Raw genomic sequence first — 21,797 nt, forward strand, 5'->3', positions numbered from 1 at the left:
CTTTTGATTCAGTAGTATCATTACCAAGTATCTTACATTCTTCAGATTTATGAATTAATCTTTTTTGTAGAACTGGCTCTTTCACTTTTTCGCATTTGTTTCTCAGTGAAAAAGTAATATTTTTTGCCTTGTCTGTCGGTTGAAAGTTATTATGCAAATATTGACGTTATTTCGATTAAAACAATAGTTGTAAATCACTTATTATTCAATCCTCACCTACCTATTACGGATGTCGTAATACACACAAAAATCTTGAACAAAATACATAATCTTAATTATTAACGTAGGTAGGTACTAGGGCATGCAATACCGCAATACCGGTATTGTGTAATACCGGGATCCCGGACAAAATCCACGCTTTTTCAATACCGGTATTGAAAGTTAATACCGGTATTGAAGTAATACCGGAATCGGACATTTTTTGGGCTATCAATAAAGCGATTAAGATATAGTTAGCCTTGTGCTCCTATATTCTATGAAAGTGCACTTGTTTTCAACCGTTACATGCGGTTTTTGGCCTTTGGAAACCTACTTGTTGTCCATGCGTTCTAAAATTTTAACTCTAATACTCAATTCTCGTAAAAAATATTACATAATACAGAATTTGTTATATATTTGTGCAATAAAGAATTAAATAATAATAATAATAATTTGATTGCTTTTTCTTGTTGTATTTTGTACGACCTTAAAACAAAATATATGCCATTTATAACAAGGAATTCTAATACCGGTATTAATACCGGGATCCCGGTATTGAGTTCTAATACCGGAACTCAATACCGGTATTGAAAATATTACCGGTATTGCATGCCCTAGTAGGTACATCGTTTACAAATAAAACAAAATTTTATTACAAAGCTTGCTCAATCAAAAGTGGGGCAGCAATGAACAACATCCGTAGTAATAAAAAAAAACTTTATGTTCGTCCATTCTCGCAAACGGAAATATGCAATCAATAAAATACTATGAAAAGCTTAAAGCTCACACTTCCATATTAACAACATCATTTGCAAAGCTATTTAAGAATCTGGAGCCAATACGGCTGCCAAACCGAATCTACTTCTTGATGGCAAAACAAATAAGGAAATCAATAACGTCGAATTGAACACAAAGCAAGATGCACTGTACCACTACGAGCTTGTACAAGTAGTAGACATCAAAACAGTGGAACTAGCAGCAGTTAATGAGGGAGCGGAAGCGGCGTGCCCCGAACCAACACGTGTGCCCGCTTCCGCTAACTATGTTCTGTTTAAACTGTTTAATGGCCTAAAGTTTGTTGCAGCGGCTAATGAACTGAGATCTGGAATCCTGCATGTAGACTTGTAGAGGTTAGGGCGGGATAGTGTGAAGCTGCAGAACAAATTAAATGGGTGATGTTGGTAAAACTTTTAGCTTTCGGTGACTAACACTAAAGCTAGACTTTGCCACTGTTGTGGGATGATTAAGAGGGGTCAGCCAGTCTGTCGGTCTGTGTTTAATTTGTTGTGCAGTGTAGATAGGTTCAAGAGTATGAGATATAGCCAAAATCTAAACACGACACCCAGAAGATAATGCATCAATCAACAAAAACTATTAATTATATGCGGTTGAAGTGAATGAACAAAAAAATAAAAAACAGAGTAATGGGAAAAAATGTAGACATAAAGTTCCTAGTAACCAAGCATATCTGTTGACATCAGTACATTTTTCTAGCACGAGTCAGTAGTCAAGTGATTAAACGGTCCAATTCTGAAAGCCACAGCGTTCTTGACCACGATATAATGACATTTACTCGCGACTCACTGCACCGCGTCGACACGAGATCGACACTGACTCACACTGTTGTCTGTGCGACATGTGTGCCAGGTCTTATGCTGTTTATGCGAGCGATCCTAACGCTATCCATCTCGTGTTTTTATAATCTTGAATCTAAATTAACAAGTATTACCTATATTAGTTATATCTATTATATGATTATTGATACGTTGATTTTTAAACGTTAAGTATTTTTGAAGTTATTTAAATATTGTGTAGACTTCCACACTTTACTATTTTTACTATCTGTGTAGTTGTTTGAATGAGATGGAGATTACTTTTAGTAATCCGATAGTCGCCGATTGAGCTATTAAATGTATGCGAATCCTGTTCGTGTGTAATAAAGAGTACTTTATCTTTTATGTTACCTTACAATGAATGTCCATTTTAAATATGAGCAGTTTACAACATAATAAAGCAACGTAATATTTAAAAACATTTAAATAAAGAAAACAGCATTAATTTGTTTCAATAAGATCGCAACAAATATGACACCAAAACAACGTCAATAACAAAAAGAACCAAACAGCCAACACCACAGAAAACTCCAATCCGCAGGCGCCAACAGATCTAAAACCTATGCAGTTGAAGAATCGGATCGTATTTCAAGCGCCACAATACTCGCAGTAAACAAGCCGGGTTCTCACACGGAAGCGTGGGACCTGCCCTGTACACTTGTCGACGTCGACATTAATGCGACACTGTTTTACATATTCTATGTCTTGTTGACTCGCCCTGCTCGCCGGCTAGACGTGAGTAAATAGGTGCGTCCATTTATGACGCTTGAATTGGGGCTCGATCGATTTAGTGCTAAGTTTTTTTTTGGGGACGAAGTCGTAAAATAATGTTGAATTTTTATGAGTCCCTACATATAGAAACGGTGATATGATACGCAACCTATCACGTGAGTACAAATGTGCTGCGAAAAGTGGGGGGCTCGCTTGTGTGACACCTCTGACTACCCCTTCGGGGATTACAGTCGTGAGTGCATACATATAGAAGCAATCTTACCATCTTACCACAAATATTAAGATAAAGAAAATTACTTAAAAACAAACGAAAAAGATAAATTTCTCCGTAAAACATACTATTATTAATTAGGAGAGTAAGTAAGTTGTGGCGATGAGTGTACAAGAACATCTGACTTGTTCTAAGATGCGCCCAATGTGTTGTCAGCTAAAGAAATTTACATAATTATTACATCGATGTGTTCACAATATAATTTGTGGGTATAGGATTAGTAATGCTTATGACTCATCTGTGTGTACGCTATAGTAAGTTTATGGTAATAGAGATAGTCATTATAATAGAAGAAGTAGTCAAGAAGGCACTCGAATTTAGATACATAATCTTACAGTTACCTAAAAATACATAAAGGAACAAAGACTTATTCGGAACTGAAGTTAATCAATTGACCAAGAACGAAAAGAATCGATAAAAACAAAAACAAATAAATGTTACAGTACAAATGTGAGTCATTCGAAGGGTTGAAAATGAAACTAATGATGTTTTCATTTAGATGCTAAATTTATATATCTCAGGCATTGAAGACAAAGACAGTGACTAAGTGTGAAATACATTATTCAACTGTTGCCATTTTATCCCAATCCAAATTCATCTACAGTTCCCCAAAATTGATAATGCACATAGAAATCTTCGCCATTGTTCGGCAGCGGTCGTATTCCCGAGCGCCAAAAAACGATATGTATTTAGAGTGGTTAAGTGCATTTTCTTCATTCATTTTTTTAGATTTATGTGTTTGGTGCTAAAAGAGATATTGATTTATCAGTAACGAAATTTGAGTCGATAATTCATAATATTGTCATAATACCTATTAAAATTTACTTCGAAAATGTTACAGTACTTTTCAAATGTCTTACTCAAGCTGGTGGTAATATGGATGAAATAAGGTTTGTATTAGAAGAAGAAATATGGATTTCAAACGCAGGTTTACATTAAAATCTCAGTTCAAAAGTATTTACAGCGCTGATCATTCACAATAATATTACAATTACAAACTTGGTCTTTTGGGTGTGGCTTTATTGGCAAAGTGAAGTCTATCAATGTGACGTATATTTTATTCTTAAATGTGCCTCATAATATGGCGTCGTCAAAAATAATTAAAGTTGAAATTAAATTCACATTTGAAAAAAATAACAAGAACGATGTATAATTGCAGCTCTTTATAATTTCACAAAAGTAATACTGATCTTGACCTTGAGACCTTTGACTGATCGGTGACAGCCACCGACCGCCCAAATTGTTTTCGATTATGTGTCACATGATATTGACTACTATTTCTTTCGAACAAGGATCAAAATGCAAGTGCTTTGTTTAAGGCTCTTACGATTCAATTCCGGGAATACGACAGTTTGCGAAGATTTGCATGCGCATTATTAATATGGGAGAACTGTACAGCTTTTTATGATAAGTGAATTTATTACGTACCTTGTATAATAAGTAACTGACGATTTACGAATTAATAACATACCTGAAACAAAATAAATATACACTTATAATAAAATACAAAAACATTTAAAATACTGTAAAAAATAAAAAAAGAACTTGTTGGATAAACACTTTTCAATGTAAAAATAAAAGTATGATTTATAAACATTTTTTTAGAGTTTGATGAGATCGGAAACCAGCAAAATAAGGAGTTGCCGAATCCGACGAACGTATGAAGAGACTTGTGAATTTGGAGGATTGAAAGAAGTATGCCAGGATCGTGACACGTGAAGATCCATAGTATCTGCCTACCCCTCCGGGAGACAGGCATGAGTATATATAAATGTATCTATCCATCCTTACTAATATTATAAATGCGAAAGTAACTGTGTCTGTCTGTCTGTCTGTTACTCTTTCACGCCAAAACTACTGAACGGATTTGAATGAAATTTGGTATACATACGGCCTAGACCCTGGGAAAAAACATAGGCTACTTTTTATCCCGGAATTCCCACGGGAAAACTTTTTAAGGCGAAGCGAAGCGCGCGGGAACAGCTCTAGTACAAACATATTACAATTGTACATTTGTGTGTCTAGCAAATGAGTTTCAACAATCTCATGCTTATTACGAGAGTAAATTGACCAGGGCCCGGGCCAGCCGCGTATGATTGATCAGCATAATTGACATTGACCTTACTTCTACAATGATGAATAGCCTCACGTCAAACATAAATGTGCGTGTCTTCACTCTAAGTAACACATTACTATGCAAGCCTGTCGAAATGGTAAATGCTATTGATAAATGGGAACTCAATCGCACAGAAACAAAAAAAAACTTCCAATCACATATTTACTGTCAATCCACATAGCCCATTATGTATGTGTCCATATAACCATTACATTATTTTTTCTATGCCATTAGCGAGGTTACTTAATACATTCGCAATAGTCATTCGAAATCATTTTAGCCTAACAATGGTGTGTTATTAAATGCGATTCCCAATACGAAGGTTCTTTAGTAATTTGAACGTATTTAGGGTTGGGTTACCAAAGCAGACAAACTGAGTGACGGCAGAATGAGCCGTGGCCTTTCATGTTTGACAGTTCCACTTCAGTTTCACAGCACTCAATGTGGGCACATTCGATATTTAGACATGTGTGATCCTGACAAATCCCTTCGTAAAATTGTGATTAAGGCCCGGTTTCGCGATACTCGGTTAGATCATAACAAGAGATTAGTTCAAACCGGACATAATGATTTTAAAACTCGCAGTTATTAATTTTCTGACTAACTAGCTAATCCACAATTTCGAGAAGATAGTCTTATTTACGAAAGTAAACATGTCAGAGAATAAGACCAGCATAATATCTTTGATGTTAAGCTAATACTTTAATCAAACAAGGAAGTTACCGTGCGTCCCACGCCATCCTCTAGAAATATACAAACAAATCTCATTTCCCACAATTTCTCATTACAATGATAAACACGAGGCAACACCTACTAATAAGCCTCCTTTATTTCTAAGACTTATTGCTGGAAAGCAGCTTTCTGGCACTTTCGAATAAACTTGGTAATTAAACGTTTGTCTAGATTAACTTCTGTTGCCGTATTTATTTAGTATTGACCTGTCTTATTGTACAGTGGACGGAACAACTAATTGTACCCACCTGTGCTGTCCACTATAACTGCATTTTATTTAAACTGAATGTTTCTAGTTGTAGAATTTATGTAGATGGAATTTTTGGCACATTATCATCGATGGATGATGGAAAAAATATTTACAACAGTACCTACCTATATTGAAGTGCATGAATTATCGAATCAAAATTTGTTGCCTGTAGTCGGCCATCAAGAATTTACTGAATTTTACTTTAAACACGCTCACGAAACGAAGAGCTGTTTAAAAATATCCCATACAATTGATACAATACATAACTTATGTCGCTTTAACATAGGTCTGGTTTTATACAAACGACCTAAGGGCAGGTCTTAACGAGCCATTGAACTCGAAGATAGCAGTCTAGCCACATGATACCTTCTAATTATTTCTAGAATATTGCCTCAATGCATTATGCCTATGTGAATACTAAAGCATTCAAATGTTATCTGATTGAAGACCTAATTAACTCTTGAGAATAGACTAAAGAAAGACATGCAAGTGCATTGGAGAATATAATCCCTAGTTTTTTGGCTTCGTTATTTACAATGGATAATAAAACTGAAGTTTTATTGGTGGTAACACAAAATCAGGAAAGTATAAAAGACTAGACGGTGCAAGGACGCAGATCAATAAAATATAATACGTGACAGCGCTTTATAGTATATCTTTTTGAGAAAAAAACTTGCCAAGGCTACAGTTTATTAGGTATTTACGATGCTTGCCAATTAGTTCTCTTTATTAAAATTGTATGATTACCATAATCATTCAATTATGTATATCGGCAACATAAATTTGATTTTATGAAATAAATGTTTCGCGTCTTCACGATGTTTGCGCCTCAGATCTGTTAACGCCACTCGCGTCTCAATAATTTCACCACCATTGCGTCAAATAACAAAAACATAAACACGCCCAACCAGGAACATTTGGTCTGTTCCTAGTTCTTACAATTATTCGCATTATGGCGCATCGGACTTTCGAATCTGAACGCAGCGGGCGCGGGTGAGCCACGCATTACCAGGCATTAGGCAATTATCTCCCAAGCCATCAGCAGAAATTGCGTCGGTCTATCTGGAGCGTTGTATGTAATGCCTAGGCGATGTATCAATACTCGGATTAAGGTTATGTTCGGGACAGATAATTTTATAACGAATAAATCTTTATCGGTGTCCAGATCGCGGTGGCCTGCATTCCGGTGCATTATGATCGCTTGACTGTGTGTTGTTGGATTTTGTAATATAGGGGTGCAGTCTTTTCTTTTGTTACAGGAGTAATTCCTTGAAAATATTATACACATACCTACCTATACGTGTGGGTAGGTTTAACTCTAACCTATAGTATGTATAGTACAACCAATCTCATGCAATTATATGTTGTTTATATGAAAAGCCCATTATTCACCTACCAAAACCTTGAAAAACTTTTGATGTTTTTTTTTATAGTTTCCAACTATAGTACTTAACATATCGCAAAGAACAAAAGACTGTAGGTAGGTACATTGTGTAGATTTTTATTGTTCTGCCAACTTAAACCGCGCACGCCAGCGTAACATGTTATTACATACAACATTGTCCGTCAAGATCAGACCCACGGGCCGAGGCAGGCAAACTAAAACTGGACTAGTCGATTTCAGAACGTGTCATAGATAGATGATGCTTTCAGATATCTGTTCGAAAACACTAGGCACCAGAATAATGACAGTGCAGCGGGCCTTGCAACACTTTACCGCGGCTCTCTCTGGTATTATAGCGGGGGCTTTATTAAATCTGTGCTCCTCGATTATTGTAGTTTGCTGACGGTGATCGCCGGGTTGAGCACCCTGGACACCACTAGGTCCAAGATTATAGATCTCACTGATGGGCACCCGCCGAGCATTATTCAATTGAAAGAGAAACCGCTTTGATTAAGGTATTAAAGCTCGACGCGAATCCACGTGCGAACGAGGTGTTTCGATACGAACCCGACGGTGAAATCGAGTGGAAAGAAAATAGAAACGACAGAGATACATGTGAAGAGGAAAAGGTGATTGAAGAAATATATCAAGCGGGAAAAATCAGGTCAGGAATCGTTTACGAAAAAGCGGCAATAGATCCCGAGTCGAATGCAGCAGGAAGACAAATAGAGTAGATTTAATAACAAGAGAGGAAACTATTAACTTGTCGAGCTCCACCAATAAGCGGTGCCGCAACATGGAGCCGACAAATTTATAGACTCACACAATCGAGACCACCTATAAATAGAAACATAATCCCGAGTTTAGATGGTAGATATTTTTATAACATAAAATTGAAGATATCGGAGTACATTAAAGATGTTCCAAATATAGAATAGAATAACTAAAATGTTAAATATAGAATAGAATTCCTTGATTACACACAAAATAAATTAGACTTACCAAAAAAATACTTTTACGGAAAGAAAACAATGCACAACTAAGAGCGATCTCTTACAGGCAAACTTGATAAAACGGATACATAGTAACTAAGTAAAGGGCTGTGTACCTATATAAAGTATACTAGTCAAATCCTGCCAATATTTGACTATGGGTTTAGTGTTGAGATTTTCAGTAGTAGCAGTAGTTAGTATATATAACCAGAGTTTTGATTAAGAACCTGACGCATGGCGCATTAAAAACGTTTATGGCCATAATTACCATTTCACTTGACCTCTATCGTCGATCCATCAAAAGTATAACCACTATTCTTCACACGCTTTAAATCTTCACAAACACAACTCTCCTCGCGAGCACTCACGCATTAAGATATACAGGGTGTTGCAAAAAGGGTATACTAAGCCGAAAGCTACATGTGCAGCATGTTATATATCTAATCGAGAAACTGAAATCAGAATTTCAAAATTCGCGGAAAAAAATATTTATTTTCCATAGAAACATAGTTGTCAGTTGCACGTCACGTGACTTTTTACTATGGAGAATGACTGATTTCAGATTCGGGCTTAGATATAACATGCTGCACATGCTGGCTTCTGCTTAATTTGCCCTTTTTGCAACACCCTGTAGTTATCAGTAGTACAGTTTCTATGCGCTAAAAGCCTTAATTACTTTGCAACCTAATTCATCGCTACGATTCCTATTAGAATGTGATAAAGATTAGTTTCCTATAAAGGCTGTCGATTAGACTTTTGGATGCACGCAATCTTGCTCCAAGGTTGGAAACGATACGTGAACTCACTCGGCCATTATTCGGATTGGCGTACAAAGTGGAATTCTTTTGGAGTCGGCATGTAGGAATTGTTATTGCTCACGATTTTTAGATTTGGACGCAATAAAGCTAAATAGGTAGGTACCATAAATAATATCGACTCAACGACTGGTTATGGTTAATTGTTTCGTAGGTACTTTAAACGAAGCCATGGTTTTGTTTGAGTGGTTTAGTAAAGTGTAGAAAGAAAAAAAACTTCAATGAATGACCGTAAATACTTTTGAGTGACGTAATCAACGTTACTTTACATACGTCCGGCGCACTCTGGCAGTCAGATACTGACTACTGCGATCTGACTCTGCTGCCCGTCTAGTACAGGTTTGATAGTTTGTCGAAAACTATAAAAGTTTACATTTTCTCGCATACCAAGTGGCGCCTCTAATGGAAACTATCATGGAACTTCTGACAGATAATGTATGCAGATGACAGGAGAAAACGTAAACTTTTTTTGTTTTCATAAATAGCAAAACCCGTACTAGAGGGTCTGTACTCTGAGAGCATGAATAAACCCTGTAGTGTTTGTCACCAAGACGCTAAGAGAAGTAGTACCAAATAAGACAGTGCAAGTGCAAACTCATAACACGATCTACTGGATACCGCATACATATTAATTTTCATATTACCTATTTGAAAGAACCACAAAATGGCAGGCAAGAAATTCCATTTCCTCCATATTCAATTTAAAGTTCATTGACACGGCTCCCATTATACTCTCTAGCACTTCTTAAAGTAGCTGTGAAAGAGTTCTGTAGCTCCATATTTTTATGGATTGATTTATTACTTTGTTTGTGGGTCAACAAACTGAATCTAACCCCTTGTTTGTATGGAAACGAGACACATGGCGCTTGGAAGGTACAGTTTCGAGATAAGATACGTTATCGCAGACTAAATGTAAATTGAATGTAATCTGTCTGTTCTTTAGGAAGTTACCATCAAAACTGATACACTAGATTAAGCGAGTACTGTTAATAATTACAGTAATATATTAGAACACACTATTATTATAATGGACGCTAACTAGAAATTATGCGTTAAAAACTGCTCGTGCAAAAAATGTGGCTTCGTGAATGTAACGGTAAAAAAAATTGCAACGCACCGTTCTTTGGATGGAAGCAGTCAAAGAGATGGCAATTTTGAATTCAGTTCAGATAGCTATTCGTGTGTATCAAATCAAATTCGCATTAAACTTTGAGCATGCGTTTCTATTCGATATTGAATCGAATATTTATAAAATAACTATTATAACAATAAAAATTTAACTAGTTTGTGGAGGAAGCAAAAGGCCGAAGAAAGGTGTTGACGGATGAAAAATAAGGAATACGTAGTACCTATTTAAGTAATTTGTAAGCAAATCAGTTTGCTCAAATCATTTTTACTCTTTAAATTTTAAATGAATCACACTATGTAGTATGTAAGTACCTACCTACAAATATACCACATATATCGAACATACACATCTAAAATAATGCAGTCCAAAATGGACAGACAGATACTATGACAATGATCATAAAACAAACGATGGTCACAAATTCACATTACATCGCAAGAACAGTGAATAACAACAAATCGTAGATAATCCATTGAAAACCGTTGTGGATGGTCTTTGTGCGCTGGTGTTTTTACACGAATGCTGCACAAAGCAAAACAAATTGCAATTAACCGTGGCCGTAACTAGAGCGTGCAGTGTTGCGACGGAGGCCGAAACCAACAGGGGGTTCACTCTATACTGACGAAAAACGAACGAATGAGAGCTGTCATGGTAGAGCGGTGGTAGCTCAGTCGGGTAAGCGCCCGCTTCTCACGCTAGAGATGCGGGTTCGAATCCCGGCGCTGACATGTACCAATGAGTTCTTTGAATTTAAGTACAATGTATACCATCGCTCTTACGGTGAAGGAAAACATCGGGAGGAAACCTACATATCTAGACTAAGCACGTCTAGATATGTGAACCCAACCCACAGTGGACGAGCGTGGTGGGGAATGGTCGAAACTTAGGAAGGCTGTTTAGACCTTGGGGATATGCACAAAGGTTCCATTCGAGAGAGCCAGATGCAGGTACCTACACCCCCAGAGAGAATAGAGCTGTCATGACCACGTTTAATACCAAGAGATAGAGTCGTGGCTTACCAGGCAGCGGTTCTAAACTTCGTTTTTCATCAGTAAAGAGTAACCTTCCAGGCACGTGGCATGGTTGGAACCGACGTGGTGGTGGAAACGTTCAAATGAAATCTCTCAAATCTGCGAGTACATGGCAGTACCTACATAGGATAGGTACATTTATGTATCAAAACATTTTAAAAATAGGAATAGAGAATGGAAATAATTCAATTTTATAACTTTTTCAATAATACATAGCAGTGGGACACAAACTAGGCTATATATATAAAAAAGTATACACCTGGCATTGTCGTTCCATATGGCACTTCCTGAGTGTATTATTTTTGCTGTGGCACTGGCAACCCTTTGGCGTGTGGACGATAATAGTATTAAAGAAATGTCCCTAGGTTAATAGGTTAGCAAGTCGGCCATCGATCGAAGTGAGAATGGCTATGCAAAACTAGACATCGTCAAATTTTATAGCTTCTGATGATAGCTGTAAAACTATCGTAGATCAAGCTTTATGCTTTATTATATTAACAGCAGAGATTTGTGTTCCTTTATAGTTATTTTTTATTTGTTTTTAATCGCTGTTCAGCCGAACGTTAGTCAATCAACGCCTATTAATAAAATACATAATATGCATTTTGGAGCTAAGATTGCCGCTATTAATGTAAAATTGATGGCAAAAATCGGAAGTTAACACCCGCGGAAGCTATAACAAGGAATAAACAGATTAAAATAATTGTGAAACTTACCTAATGTTTTTGTATCATCTTGTGAGAAACGTAGAATTCCGACTTGATTTTTCAGTTATATGGTGACTGCGGCAAAGGATGCACGGGGTAGAAGAAAAAAGTCTTCGCAAAATACATTTATCTCACTTAGAAAATATGTTTGTTTGTATATCTTTCTTGAAATATTTTGTACTTGAAGTTACATTTAAGAGCACTTGTTTTAGTCACTTTGAGGTATGTTGTTAATTTCGTTTGTTCGTCTGCAATATTTGGTTAGTTAAAATTGTGTCCTTTTGGTTAAAAAATATAACTAGTTTTTAACAATAAAGAAGCATGCAACATAAAAAAATATAAAAGAATGCTTCACAAACGAAATATAGAAATAACATTAAGCGCAGGGAACTGTCATGTTTAAATGAATGTGTAAGGAATAATAGATAAATATTATAACGACCCAAACCACACAGGATAGAAAACATGGCGTTAGAATTAAACCCTTGTTGTATTAGATATAAAGGTCAAACTGATTAAATTATTACTTTTTAAGTTGAATGTGTCGGTATAGTTAAAAAGCATGAAACGATCGATAAAAAGTAAGTTAAAAATTACCTTTAGAAATTAGGCATCAATATTTATGTCCAATGGATTGGAAACCATAAAAAGACTAACAAGATAAAAAAAGTAAACTTAAATGAAAATTTTAGTTACGTCTTTCACCATTGTGTTTAAGTGTTGATTCATGCTCACTATCATATAAATCTCTTTGCACAGTATTGTCATGTACATTTCCATATATTTAATAAATATAAAAAACAGATAACAGGTACCGTTAATTATAAAATTATGACTAATTAAATTATCAATACGTGCAGTTTTCATTACCATAATGCTCCCAAGTGTATATTGAAGCTAATGAAGCAAAGCGAGTAATTTTAATCATAACTCTGAATAATTAATTCTAAATTGAAAACTCTCCGATGTCAATCATACTAATAAGCAGACGAAGTGTCTGGCTGAGTTCGACGCACCCGATTTTCGCTTTCTTTCAAGGAAGCTATAAATTTTCAGGTGACTTTCTTGGACGTCGGCCATTTTTCAGTTACACAACTGTACCATATGACACTCGGCGGTTTAATGTTAGTTGTACGCACGCTGTGAGTCAGAGGAAATGTCGGGTTAGCAGAACTGTGACAAATTCAATGGCTAAAACTTAAAATAGCGTTATGCAACAAAAAGGAAACGTATCATGAATTTGTAAATACGCTGAAAGGTACGGATGTTGAAAAAGCAGAAATCAAAATTTTGGATGAAGTGAAGCATAAAATAACTGGTAGTGGATGTAGAAGACTGACTCCGGAAAGGTTTAATGAGCTAGTTGAAGACAAAGATGAGGGTTGACAGATCCGGTGAGACGGCAGAAGATTTATGGCTTCTGATGCACCGTGGAGAAACAGCGATAAGTGAGAAGGTTTAGATGCAATTACAGAAACGAGACAGTGGATCAGTGACTTCGCTGACAAGTTGTTTGCAAGTGCTGTTGCTTCAGATTAGTAATTAGAAACTTAAGAAGCCAACAGTATGTAAACAGAGCTATAAATGAAGGATTGTTGATGTGAAAATAAACCTTGATATCAAAAGTTAGTAGCAGTCGTTTTATTACAACAAATGCAGTTGGTATAGCAACAAATAAGAAATATGTTTTCAATGTCGAATAACATATATTTGAAGTATAAATATTATAATTACAGATGTGTGCAAGCCATATACGAGTAAGTGTGCATTCGATTCAGGCGGCCTCGCATTGAAAGTCAGATCGTCCTGCATTGATATCGTATAAACTAAACGGTCAAGGTGATTCAGGTAACGATTAGGATTTAAAAAATAGATAAGAAATTTTCAGTTTTTGTAATGTGCGATAAAAATATGAAGACTGGAGTTCGTCACGCACCAGCATGCATAAACATCTGATAAGAACGATACACGAATGCAAAATGTTGTTGATGGAGAAGTTGAACATGTATGTTTGTGTTACTACAAGGTTGCTAAGACGAATTTTTTTGGGACCTCGGCTGCATATGTGCGTTTGAGTTAGCCCAGGATAACCACACTCGAACCACAATCGCAAACAGGTTTTCGTGCACTATTATTATTAAGGACTCGTGCCAACAAACGGGACCAAACGTGCTTCGCCACAACGATAACAAAGACCCATCGTCATGAAGGGCAAAGAAAATAACTTACAAAGTAAAACATAAATAAAATGCTAACCAAAAGGACACAAATGCAAAATGCCACAAAAATCCACAGGCAGACACTTTTAAGATGTTAGGTTCTCCAAACTCGCGGATCCATGCGAGAACACTGGCACATCCATTGATTAGAAACAAGGCACTGTTTAAGTTTTAGTAAAAAAACAGTTTGTTGAAGTAAATAAAGTTCACGATTTGAGCACAACGGACAGTCTGCGTGGGTCGGCCGTGCGCGCAGCCGGCGACTTGCAAACTGTTCGGTTCCGTTTGTGACTAAACATGAGCGAGCACGAGGCGGCCGCCCTCCCATGCCGTCTCCCTCGCCCGCGCGGCCGGCGCCGCAAACACCGGCGAGCGAGCGAGACAGACTATCAACCACTATCGCAGGATAAACTTCGGTGAATAGTTTCCGACCCAGGAATGGAAGCCTTGTTGATTTTTTGTGCATTTGGCAGGACTTTTGCTGTTGTCGATTCGGTTTTGGACGTCTATTTTGGTCGTGGGCGGTGATCGAGATCGGGACCATTAGAAAGGGGAATACAAGAAGTTGCAGAGGAGGAAGTAAAGTGTGATGACCTAAAATTCCGAGAAGTGGAGTTAAATTTAGCTGGAATCCTGACCACATTTATAGTAGAGGGATATCCAGCTCAAGGACACAGTGCGCATTGCATGGAACCAACTTTTTTGTTTACAAAAACACAGTAAAAAAATATGATGTCAGAAATAGTTACATTGCAAAAGCGGTCTTATTGACTAAAAGCAATTTCTTCCAACCTTCTTCCTTCCAGCCAACCTCTGATTGGTGGAGAACTGGTAAATATACGAGTTTCGTTTTAACACAATAAAGTGATGCTTTGCGATATTTTTATCGACATAAAAATATAGCATTTTCTAGACCATTGCAGAATGTATGAGTATGTTTATGATATCGTCTCTTCGCTATAGATGAACATCACTGATAGCCTCAATTCAGAAATTTTATCTCGTGAAAGAGTTCAAATCAATCTGAACATGTAGATAAGATGTATCTGAAATAAGATCAAGACAAAGCCACCAAGTAAACATTATAAATAGAAAGGGTAAATAAAATATCTATGTTAGACTTTGCATTCGTATATTTCAATAGTGAATGTAATGTATTGACACAATTAATAGTGGCCCACATATCAAACACACTTATTATGTTACGATTGCGAGTGAACTCAAATCCAGTAGAACAAAAGCAAAAATATCGCGGAAATCAAAAGTTACGCAACGGAAGCCACTGAACATAATTATTTGTAATAAGTAACGCAGAATTGCTTCTTTCAACCGTTATTTTAAAATGTATGTCGTATAATTTTGATACCTCTTTATTAAATTTTAGATTACAGTAAAACTGTGTATCACTGTCATAAAGATAAAGCTTCCAAATAACAATAAAACTGACAATAACACACCGACAAGAATTAGCCGAAGAAAAGCGGAGCAAGATCATCGCATTGCGTGAAGACGTATCACCGAGAAAATCGGAATGACAGTGGAGGAAAAACGTAATTGTGTGTCCAACGGCTGGCTTTCACCAGATACACTAGGAAGAACTATCGCCACCGACAAAGAAGACAATTGCACTGACCAACGATATTTTAATACCAACTAGATGGAGTGTCAGTGTAACAGAAACGTCTCGACAAATAACATCGCACTTGTATCACTGAGCTCTTATTTTGAACTTCGGTTAGAAGATTTGTGACTTTATTGATTGATACAACGGTTGTCATTAGGTTGGACTTCAAACGGTTTGACAGTAAACAAAATGCCGTCAGTTTTTTGCTATGTTTTTGTATTTGACACGCCATCTTGTTCATCATCATCATCATCATCAGCCAATAATGATCCACTGCTGGACATAGGCCTCTCACAAGGAGCGCCACAACACTCGGTCCTCGGCCTTCCTCATCCAACCACTGCCGGCTACCCGCCTAAGGTCGTCAGTCCAGCGAGCAGGAGGGCGTCCCACGCTGCCATCTTGTTCGTATATTGTTGAATCTACGGCACTGCCATTGAATACGCAACGATAGCAATTTACACAATCATCCCAATGATCGCGCGATTATGTTATGAAATCAATAAGAAGATACGCGGACACCGCGCAGATAATGTCCGTACGTAAGTAAATCACGGTTAATGTAGGCTTTTAGTTCATTGTTGCTTTTGCAAAGATGAAGTAACTAATAGATTTCATAATCTTTGATCTAGTTGGCAGACAAAGTACATCTTCCACAATGATGATTGTACTTACGGAAAACCGAGCTGTGCCTCATCTATAATAAAGTCATGAAAACTGAAATGGATCTTAACTAATTGTTTAACCTGGTATTTAATCGATGTTTTACCTCTATTTAAAGAAAAAAGAAAGAACAAATTATTAGAAAGAAGCATTATCAATTCGATTTTGAATTTTTATGTATTAAATTTATAAGTTAACCACTGAAAATGATAATAAATCATCGTACTCTTTTTCATGATTTAGATGGGCTGTAATTTCATTTCATTTATAACATTCATACATATATTTGGGAAATCTACAGTGTTTTCAAAGTGTCAAGAGACAATATAATTTTAGTCTTGAAGAAGGAGCACATCCAACTTATCAGTGACTATGTCGGTGTGTGTGTCCTAAGTAGTAGTCCACAGTTTGGTCTATTGCCAAACAGAGCGATCATCTGTCGCAACGACCAGCATTCAGATGCGTTCACGCTCAACAAAGGGTCCAAAGCATACCGAATGAAAAGCTTAATGCCCAGGGGATCATTCTCTTAGACCAAAATCGAAGTTTCGGAGAGATGCTACGCGAGTCACGACTCTTTCTCATTGTATTAACCATGTCGATTGCAAGACAGCTCTCGTTCGTTTGTTTCCCATCAGTATAGAATAACCCTCCAGAATCTGTATCGGGAACAACAAAGCCTGCACTGCTTTTACGAAACACTACTTTCTCCGGCCCTTAGAAGGTACAAAAAGAAGATCATTAGGCGCTTTTTCCAATGGCTGTTTAGATCGCGTTTAAAAAGGCTTGAAGATTGCGTGTTAAATTGAATTTTCTGGCACAACAGAGTGACGACATGACTTTAGGTACTCGAGTGTTAAAAATTACTATTGCATCACACAACAGACCTACTGACATTAGTTTAATTAGTTTATTTTTACTGTTTATGTGCAAGGGAAAATTACAACCTCTTATAAAAAGTCTATAGATAGATGTATAATGATGCAATTGAAAGTAAACTCAATATTTGAAAAAAATTTAACATGAATAATCGTTGACCACCAAATCTTGAATAAATTCTTTTGTGGTATTTATTACTTAACTATATGTTTACAATATTCAATATCCTAGTATTTACAATATTCAATATCTTAGTTATTAGAAGACGATAATTAAATACGTCATAGGTATTCAAGTTTGTCAGGAGTGTTGAACTTGATAGTTATTTTTCATTTTACTCGCACAAAACAAGTTCAATTGGTATAAAATATTGTGGTCTTCGAACGCACATGTGGTCGTGCCATAAATGGCGGTTGTCGCCTCATGCGGGTCAGAACTGGCCCGTATCTTTCAATCTAGATCCGATCCTGGAAATTCTAACCATTTCAATGTAAACAAGTCACGGAGTTTCACTGTTTATTGCCCTTGTTGTCCCTTGCAAGGACGGGAAATCCTATAATAAATATTATTTGTCATAATAATTGATGTATGAATGATAATAGGTACGAGTAAATATCCCGGGAAACGGCTGGAGCAAATTATCTGTACTTTAGTAAATAAATAGACCTGGATTAAAGAAATAAACTACTTTTTATCTCGAAATTCCCAAGGGAAATCTTTTAAAGGCGATACGGAGCTTGCGGTAATTGCCATTATTAGTTGCATTTTTTAAGCTATACCTAATGTTGAGGTATACATTCATACATATCAAGTCTAGATTGTTTGGTCCCATGCAATTTTATGTATGTTTGTAATTAGTGTTGCCCAAATGCAAGAACAAGACGAGACTTAGCCAGTCTTGGTCTTGGTCTTGCGCCAATACACCTGGTCTTGGTCTTGGTCTTGCGCCAATACACCTGGTCTTGGTCTTGGTCTTGGTCTTGCGCTCCCAGTCTTGGTCTTGGTCTTGGTCTTGCAGCAAGAGTCTTGCAAGTCTTGCAATTACCTATTAGTCTATTACTATTTATTAAAGTTTACTTTTTGATTTTAATAGATATTTTTTTATTCGCTATGTTTATGGTATTAGTCGTAATGCGCATAGGTCCAGTTTTTCATTTTCTTTGATACAGTTTTTTGCATCTCATAGAATTCCTAAGCGTACTTACCTATACACCGAACTGTTACACCTAACTACTCAGTGAAATAGCGCTAAGTCCTAGCTGCAAGACGCAAGAGTCTTGCAGGCTATGTCTTGTTCTTGCTCAAGTCTTGCACGGTCAGTCTTGGTCTTGGTCTTGCTAAAAATACGCGGTCTTGTTCTTGGTCTTGGTCTTGCAAAAACGCAAGAACAAGACCAAGACTGCAAGACCAAGACTGAATTTGGGCAACACTATTTGTAATTTAATCTGACCAGTTTTGTATTAAATGCAATAATTATATTATACACAGAATGGCGTAGTTTAAGCTTTATATGTAGGTACATCTTCACGTATTAAGCCTTTCGTTTCCCAAGGAGGGATAGTATGGAAACGAGTGGGAAACGGGAAAAAATCGACGCCATAAGGCACGCTTTCCCGTGGCCAATCGCATCGTATGGCCTTTGCTTCCTCGTTGTGTGCTGTGTAGGCGCGTTTCCGTATTATGATCATTATGACAGCTCAATATTGGACGTGCAATAGCTGCTTATGGGAAATGGGAATTACAGATGTGAAATTAGTCGGTGCCGATGCCCGTGCATGAAATTAAAGGTACAGAAGTCGTATGTGAATGCGATTATGCAAGAAACAAGTTTAAATTAAACACTAGCATCCAGCTAAGGAAACACGCGAAACGAAAAAAAATTGAATGCCTCAATTTTTTTCTGATTATAACAGATATATTATCCTGAATATCAGATAACTTATCAATTTTAAAGCATCATGACTATCAGTCTGCTAAAAGTCACCTAGCTTTTATCAAGTTTCATGGATTCACTTATCCAGTTTGATGCCGCTACTGGTGACCCCACAGGACCGATAAATTTGGAATATGGCGACTGCTCGCACCGATTACCATACAGTCTCATCTTCATAACCCATGGACCATAAGCCACGGTGGCGCCAACTCAACGCATCAAAATATAGTACGAGATACACTGGTACGATACGACATTTTATGTAGTGATTGCTATAAGCATACACCACAAGGACGCCATTAGGTACTGTTTTAATTTTTCAGTATATTTTGTATTTAAGTATTGTAATTATTCTCGTAATAGTATATTTGGGTTAAACAATGATTATTATGACTGGAGACGGCGATGCCTGCACATCTGCCGGCACACAGCTGCACGCCGCATGCCGCCCACGACCGCGGTACTGGCGGCTCCCTTGCTCTGTAGGACACTCATTATATATAGATAGATATATAGAATATTCTTTGTTTGTACACACACAATGTTCTGGAGTGGAGGCCGCGACTAAGCAAACGTAGTGTGGGACGCCCTCCGGCTAGATGGGGTGACGACTTGCGAAAGGTGGCTGGTTATGATTGGATGCGGAAAGCTAAAGATCGCATCCAGTGGCGTGCTTTGGGAGAGGCCTACATCCAGCAGTGGACTGCTGTGCTAGGCTGATGATGATGATGATGACACACACAATACTTTTATACTAAAAAGAGGTACATTTGATTTGACCTAACCGCGGTACTGGCGGCTCCCTTGTTCTGTATCACACTCATTATAGATAGATAGATAGAATATTCTTTGTACACACACAATGCTTTTATACTAAAAGAGGTACTATTACCCTAACGTTCGGCACTCCCTCCTATACACGTAGGTACATAATACGTATGTATATAATACTTTTACCACTGTGCTGTGACAAACCCTGAAGGGCTGGTACGGGGTGCATTTAAGACGTGACAAAAGTTCAGTCGCGCTTGCTCTTGAGGCTACGCGATATGAGTGAGCGCAATGCAAAATTTATATCATGTCTTTAATGCGCCCCGTGCTACTAGCCCTGGTCTAGCTCTAATGCTTGTCACCAAGCAGCTAAAAAGAAGAATACTTTACAATATGCAGTCATTTTTCTTTGATATTGAGGCTATACTATCCAACTGTTCTTGATGAATAATGTAGCCCACTGTACGTACTACACCCACAATGGTGTGAGGCAGTTTAATTAATGATGCTCACGATTACTGCAGTTTAGTTTCTTGTGAAAGATTTGTTACGTGCATACTTGGGTGCTGTGTGCGGAAGATTATAGTCATTTCGCTATGTTGAAAGATTAGGGAATGTTACTTTGATAGTCCTGGTCACGATTGATGATACGCGGTTTTTTAACTAAACCTAGCCTTTATTGCCCATGTTTACTTGCCATTAGCGCATAAAGTTATATTTTTCTTCATCTTAATCAAGATACTGTACGTCCCTGACCATCCTCGTTGTTTTTAACTCCAGTTGGTCGATGTCGTAGTGTAGGCATGTATGTAAGCCGATTTTTAAGTCATAAATATCGCTATTATCATCAGTACGAAATAACGATGGTGTAGAATGCAAGCTTCACCATTTTTAGGATAATATGTTTTCTATTTATATATTTAAGGATTAAAATTTGATACTAGCCTGAGCCTTTTTCAAGGGTACTTAGATGGATTTATCCTCACTTCAACGATGGCCATGATCGCTGTATTTAATCTGATTCAATTATTGAAAAGACACAATTGCAAGTTTCACCCCCTCTTTAATACGGATTCAATAAACAACAACCGGTCACGATATAAAAAAGAGTAGATAGATACGAACACTTTTTTTCTTCCATGCCGTAATTAAGTAATTATTTCCAGCAGCCCAAAAAGGGAAAGTCGTCACCAGAGGTGCAATTTTTCTCCAACAGTTATAAACAACAACAATAACAACGCCAGTTCTAGTCTGTTTGTGAGCGAACGGTTATAGTGAACGCTATGTAGTGTCCCCGATCCGGTAGACGAAATTTGTATAATAAAGTATCGTAGACGATTGATTTGATTGTATTTAAGCTTGTTGATGTACAAACGCTGAGTTGCAGAAAGGCAATTTAAGCTAATGTCGGCATTAAATCTATGTCTGTCTCTTTCTGTCCGTATGCTGTCAAAGCAAGGCAGGTATACATTTAAGGTCATCATTAGCTTAAAGGTCCTTTCTGCAACTCAGCGAAAGACGGTAAATTATAATCAACGAAGATATATTATTATTATTACTTTTTTGTGTAAAAAGCTAAGTATATATGTATGTGTTTTATAAACGAAACTGCATCAAATTTTCTATATAAAGTTAGCCTATGTCGAAAACTGAGTTAGGCTTATTAGGAGAACCTTTTAGTGGGGCCACGAACGGTTTTTTTATGTAGGCTAACTCCCTTAAAGGAGGTTTTTAGTCA

At 37.1% G+C, this 21,797-nt stretch overlaps 1 protein-coding gene and 1 long non-coding RNA gene across 8 annotated transcripts in view; both read right to left on the reverse strand.

The window, feature by feature from the left end:
- Positions 1-14,906, reverse strand: part of LOC119690783 — a 52,925-nt gene extending 38,019 nt beyond the window's left edge. For 3 of the 4 annotated variants that reach the window (XR_005253711.2, XR_007266440.1, XR_005253710.2), the window contains exons 1-2: positions 14,227-14,906; positions 11,980-12,218 (exon numbers count right to left, since the gene is read on the reverse strand). This is a non-coding gene — a long non-coding RNA (uncharacterized LOC119690783). Of the gene's footprint in view, positions 1-4,230; positions 4,286-11,979; positions 12,219-14,226 lie in introns of those variants that run through there. The other variant, XR_007266439.1, reaches the window with a different exon arrangement.
- LOC105382631 overlaps positions 1-21,797 on the reverse strand; it is a 265,130-nt gene that overhangs the window by 86,142 nt on the left and 157,191 nt on the right. The gene's annotated exons all lie outside the window — the stretch shown is intronic.

This window comes from Plutella xylostella, chromosome 7 (genome assembly GCF_932276165.1).
Source record: "Plutella xylostella chromosome 7, ilPluXylo3.1, whole genome shotgun sequence".
Classification (NCBI taxonomy): domain Eukaryota; kingdom Metazoa; phylum Arthropoda; class Insecta; order Lepidoptera; family Plutellidae; genus Plutella; species Plutella xylostella.